Genomic DNA, 6,540 nt, shown 5'->3' on the forward strand with positions numbered 1-6,540 from the left:
TTGTCAAAACTGTGTTAAAAAAGCGTTGTTGGAATAACATTTTCCTTGTAAAAATGGTTTTGCTGACTAAGTTGTGTTTGTGAACAACATCCATTCACCACTCCAATTCGAGAGATTTCCGAACACAACGGCGGCTTCACCACTATCAGCCACCATCAAACCATGGCGACCTGAAACTCGTTTCACAGAAATACCAGTAATTTTTCGGCAATCGCCACTTCAGACTTGAGCAATCGTCATATCCCGTTAGGGTTTGCAGACTCTCCATTGTGGAGCTTGCTTCAGGTGAATAATTTGCAAGTCTTGCTTTGTCCGCGCAATGATTAAGCTTTGTTCCCATAGAAAAAATATATTATCCAAATGGGTATTGTTTGCAAAAATGCACAGCACAAATGAGGCGATTCAGGAGGTTGGAGAAGCGAGCGAGAGAGTGAGCAAGGTTATGATGACGTGTCCCACACTGGCACTTGACACTGCTCTTAATCAAACTGGAGTTAAAGTTTCCCCTGATTTAGTTGAAGATGTTCTCAAACGATTTGAGAATGCGGGCATGTCAGCATTTCGGTTCTTTGAGTGGGCAGAGAAGCAGAGAGGGTACTCGCACAGCATAAGGGCATATCACTTGATGATTGAATCTCTGGCTAAGATTAGACAGTACCAGATCGTGTGGGACCTTGTTAATGCCATGAGGAAAAAGGGCATGCTAAATGTGGAGACATTTTGCATCATGATGAGAAAGTATGCTAGGGCTAACAAGGTCGACGAGGCTGTTTACACCTTTAATGTCATGGATAAGTACGATGTGGTCCCAAATCTTGCTGCATTTAATGGTTTGTTAAGTGCTTTGTGCAAGTCCAACAATGTGAGGAAGGCTCAGGAGATTTTTGATGCTATGAAGGGTCGATTTGAACCAGACGCGAAAACTTATAGCATTTTGCTGGAGGGGTGGGGAAAAGCTCCCAATCTTCCCCGGGCAAGGGAGGTTTTTGGAGAGATGGTTCATGCTGGGTGTGATCCTGATGTTGTTACTTATGGTATAATGGTTGATGTTCTTTGCAAAGCAGGGAGGGTCGATGAAGCAGTTGAGGTTGTGAAGGAAATGGATGAGAGCAATTGCAGGCCTACATCTTTCATTTATAGTGTCCTGGTTCATACTTATGGAGTGGAGCACCGAATTGAAGATGCTATTGATTCATTCCAGGAGATGGAGAGGAAGGGAATCAAGGCTGATGTTGTGGTTTATAATGCCTTGATTGGTGCCTTTTGTAAAGTAAATAAGTTTAAAAATGTGCGCAGGGTCTTGCAGGAGATGGAGATCAATGGCGTTGCGCCGAATTCAAGGACCTGCAATGTTATCATAAGCAGTATGATTGGTCAGGGACAGACTGATAGAGCTTTTAGAGTTTTCCGCCGGATGATCAAGTTATGTGAACCGGATGCTGATACTTACACAATGATGATAAAAATGTTTTGTGAGAAAAATGATCTGGAAATGGCTCTGCAAATATGGAAGTTTATGAAGTCAAAACAATTTGTTCCAAGCATGCACACCTTTTCTGCCCTTGTCAAGGGGCTGTGTGAAAAAGGTGATGCCGCAAAAGCTTGTGTTGTGCTTGAAGAGATGATAGAGAAGGGAATTCGACCATCACGTATTACGTTTGGGAGGTTGAGACAGTTGCTTTTAAAGGAAGGGAGAGAAGATGTGCTCAAATTTCTTCATGAGAAAATGAATCTTCTTGTCAAGGAGCCTTTACATGATTAAAAAAGGTGAATGCAGTTGGCAACTAGAAACATATAGCAAGCTTTGAATACTATTTTGTTGTCAAAACAGTTTTGTAACCACAGTTTTGTATACTTGGGATCTGCCTATTATGTAATACAGAAATCAGACCGCTTAACTTACTGGTAGACTTTTTCCTTTACTTATTCACTCTGATTTCTGTTATTATAATTTTTTATGTTGCTTCTTTTCATAAGATTTTCCTTTTACTTTGGCAGATATGCGGATACTGCCAAGTCCTTCCCAAATATAAAATGCATTGATGATCAAACATTGTATGCCATGTCATTGCTGATGAGATCACAAGACCATTATCCACTAGATTTTCGAATGTGACATAATGATGCCCTGCATGTTATAGGGAAAACTTCCTCTAAAGTTAGAATATCTCTAAATTAGCATGGGTGTATTCACCCTTTGAATTTGAGTTAAGATTTTATGCTTGATGATCGATGAAGTTTTATTGGAAGTGAGCGGGGGTTAAAAGTATTTGCTTTGGATTTGTCCCTAGTGAATTGGAAAATATCCTGATTATCATTTAGTGAAGAAAAACCTTGCGCTAGTGGCTGTTCATGATCTCTGACAAATCAGTGATGTCACTTACCCTGCTGGTAAAGCTCCCTTTAAAACTTACTTTTATTGATCGCAGACTTAGAATGATATTCTTAGATTTTCAGTATGTTGTTTCTTTTGGCCTAAATTTTCAGCTGTTAAAATGCCATTTGAGGTGGGTCTGCATTTTATGATGTCACTTTGTTACTAGCTTATGTTGTATATAATTTAATAATGTTCTACATGATACAAATGTGTTAATTTTCTGCAAAACCGGAATCAAATTAAGCATTGTTATTGGGACTAGAAAAATTATTATATTACACTTAGTTGGATTGATTTTAATCCTTGATTAAGATAAAGGTTGCAGTGTAGTTGCACCGGGTTCTCCACTTTGACTCTAAGATCATCCAAAATGATTTTCATCCAGAGTCCTTCACACATTCCTTGAGCAAGGGCTCAAAATTCAGCTTCTGCACTAGAACGTGATACTCTATCTTGCTTTTTGCTTCTCCATGTTACCATACTATCTCCAAGAAATACACAATATCCAGAAGTAGATTTTCTGTCAGTAATTGAACCTGCATAGTCAGCATCAATATATATCTTCATAGTCAATGTGTCTTCTCTTTTGAATAATAGCCCCTTTCCTAGACTTGACTTCAAGTATTGGAGAATTTTGTCAACTGCTTGCATGTGTCTCTCTCTTGGATCATGCATAAATTGACTCACTACACTAACTGCATAAGCAATGTTTGGTCTTGTGTGTGATAGATAAATCAATTCCCCACCAATCTCTGATATTGGGCCTTCTCTACAGGAGCACTTTCTTCACTTCCAATTCTGTGATTCTGTTCTATAGGAACTGTTGAGGTTCTACATCCTATCTTTCCTGTTTCTTTGAGGAGATCAAGAACATATTTCCTTTGGGAGATGAAAATTTCGTTCTTGGAGTAGGCAACCTCTATTCCAAGAAAATATTTGAGTTTTCCTAGGTCTTTCGTTTCAAATAGAGCTGCTAATTTTTCTTTTAATGCCAATTTTTCTGTTTCATCATCTCCTGCAATAATCATATCATCCACATGGACAAGCAACAGAGTGAGTTTACCTGTAGAAGAGTGCTTTATGAAGGAAACCATTGCTTTTGTAAATCTTCCAAACCATGCTCTAGGGGATTGCTTAAGACCATACAATGCTTTCTTCAAGAGGCATACCTTGTTTCTTTCATTTTTCACTTCAAGACCTGAGGGAATCTCCATGTATACTTCCTCATCTAGATTTCCATGAAGAAAGGCATTCTTCACATCCAACTGGTGTAAGTCCCATCCAAAATGGGCAGCCAAAGCGAGAAAAGCAAGAATAACTCGAACTGTATTCATCTTTGCCACCGGGGCAAATGTCTCCTCATAATCAATCCCATATGTTTGGGTATATCCTTTTACCACCAATCTAGCTTTATATCTTTCTATTGTCCCATCTGCCTTATGTTTCACTGAATATCCATCTACACCCTATTGCCTTCTTGTCTCTTGGCTTATCAACAATTTCCCAAGTGGAATTTCTTTCTAATGCATTCATCTCTTCTTTCATGGCTTGATTCCAATGTTCAAGTTTCATGGCCTCCTGGATTGAGGTAGGAATTTTTGTGGCATCAATGGTAGCAATAAAACTTCTGTGCTTATCAGAGAGATTGTTAGTGCAAACATACTGAGAAATAGGATATTTAGCACATGATCTTCTTCCCTTTCTCAATGCAATGGGTAATCCTTAGTAATACTTACGGGTAAATCCTCAGTAATACTTACCTCCTCCTCATTGATATCTTCAGGGATCCTCGCCTCTTTAGTAGACAATTTTTCTTGCTTGAGAGTCGAAGTGGGTTGTTCTCTTCTTTCATATTTTTTGCAAAAAATTTTGTCTTCTTCCTCTTCTTCCTCACTGTGGACTATGGTAGCTTTATTGCTGAAGTCTTGGGCATCCTGCAAAGACAAACATGGTAAAGACAAGAAGGAGAGTTCATCCACTTTAAGTGCTTTCTCCCCCTGAAGTGGTGGACTGACATAAAAGGATTGTGTTTCATGAAAGGCGACATCCATGGTGATAAAGACGCGACGACTTTGAGGATGATAACATTTGTACCCGTTTTTATTAGAATGATACCCAATAAAGACACATTTAAGAACTTTGGGATCTAATTTACCACGATTAGGATGATGAGAGTGAACAAAAACAACACATCTAAAGACTCGACTAGGTAAACTCGTTAGTAGGGAACAAGAAGGAAGAAAAGACAATAGAGACTCTATAGGACTAATGCCATTTAAGATATGAGTGGATAACCTATTGATGAGATATGTTGCAGTTAACACAGCTTCTCCCCGATAATTTTTTGGAACAGACATTTGAAAAAGAAGAGCTCTAATTACTTCAAGAAGATGACAATTCTTTCTTTCTACAACCCCATTTTGTTGAGGGGTGTTAACACAAGTTAGTTCCTGAACAATACCATTATGAGACAAAAAATTGAAAAATTCATGATTCACATATTTAGTATCATTATCAGACCTGATTCTTTTGATATTTTTTTCAAATTGATTTTGGACAAGATAGAAAAAATTAACAAAAATTTGAAAAACTTTGGATTTATTTTTCATAAGGTATGTGATGAGTCAATATTTTCTCAATTTCACTTAGCTTATTGTACCGAATTTAATCAGGGAATTGTGCTTAAATGTCCAGTATTTTCCCATTTTTCTTAATTGTGTTTAATTTGATCGGAAATTCAAATTTTAATTAATTTGAATTATTTGAGCTAATTATTTGCATTATTAATTGTAGGGAAATTGTTGGATAAATTTTGGAACATTTGGAGGTCAAAAGAAAGATGCCACATCAAATATATTTTAAAATAAAATGAAAGAGAGGTGTGGATTTAAATTGGGGGGTGCACATTGAGAAGCTGGATTCGTTTGGAGAGGTGCACACGGTGAGCAGCCACGCGTCCTAAAATGTTTCTTCATTTTAAAGCAGCCACATGCCATAGGTCACGGCCCACATAATGGAAAAGAGGTGCAGATTTTAATTCTCGGTGCTTTCCACTCTACACATAAACTTTTGACTTTTCAATTGGACATGAGAAGCAACTCTCGGTGTGTGCTTATTGGAGGGGCCCTCATGGTTTTGCTACAAAATTAAAAGCACACGGCCTAGGGCCCATGAAGCAGCATAGGAGCAGGTGGTGTCACGGTTTGGGCCATTCAATTCTTCTAGAGAAGAGGCCTTCACACGTTCCAGCAGTAGGGGCTGTAGTTGGACAGCAAGCACACGGAACTGTAAGGGTGCACATCCAGCTTTCAAATGGAAAAGAATTCCACACGTTCACGGTGCATTCAGCAACTTGGAGAGATTCGGCCCACACTTGGCAGCACCCACGGTCCCATTTTGTTTGGCACGGTCCAGCAAATTTTGGAAAGGAATCCACGTCCAGCTTGGAGAGAATGGAGGGAAGCGGTCCAGAGTTGAATGGAGAGGTGCACCTAGCACATTAACGCCCAGCAGAGGCACGAGGAGAACACACAGCCGCCACAGTAGAAAGGAGTGTGACCTAACGGGGGAACAGCTACCAGCTTCACGAGAGTTTTCCTTGGAGCAAATTTTTTTTCATATATTGTAGAAATGGAAGGTTACGGGTGACGGCCTGGACGGGTTTGATGTGCACACTTGGAAGCTCCAGCCGCCACTCTCTCTCATTTTATTTTCCAGCTGCCGTGGATGGCTCTTTGCTTTGCTTTTGAATGTTATTTTGAGGCATTTTAATGCTTATGCTTGAACTGAGTTTTTTTTTACGTTGTCACAATGGATGAGAAATGAAGCACATTTACTTCTCCGTTTAGTATTCTTTTTGCAAGCACAAAGGGATGAATGAAACATCTTGGTTTTTATTCCAGTAGGGAAATCAGTTTTTCTTTTCTTTCTTTAGACAGTAGCAACACAAATGTTTTCTTCTTTCTTTTGGATAAGTGTGGATGATGAGCTGAGAGAGAAATGGAGCGGTGATAGAGAATGAACATACGGGAATGGTGACTCTCGGCTTGCTGGAAGAAAAGTGAAGCGTGACTCACTTTGCATGAAGAGATGGAACGGTGATTGACTTTAGGAGAGTATTTCTATTAGCTTAGCTGGAGTAGAGAATGAAAGGTGGACACTTG

At 39.2% G+C, this 6,540-nt stretch overlaps 1 pseudogene; it reads left to right on the top strand.

Moving 5' to 3' along the window:
• Positions 1 to 64: 64 nt before the first annotated feature.
• LOC148193597 (pentatricopeptide repeat-containing protein At1g77360, mitochondrial pseudogene) lies at positions 65 to 2,501 on the top strand (annotated as a pseudogene).
• The last annotated feature ends 4,039 nt before the right edge of the window (positions 2,502 to 6,540 follow it).

This window comes from Vigna umbellata, chromosome 9, assembly GCF_029865625.1.
Source record: "Vigna umbellata cultivar VRB3 chromosome 9, Vumbellata_1.0, whole genome shotgun sequence".
In the NCBI taxonomy this organism is placed as follows: domain Eukaryota; kingdom Viridiplantae; phylum Streptophyta; class Magnoliopsida; order Fabales; family Fabaceae; genus Vigna; species Vigna umbellata.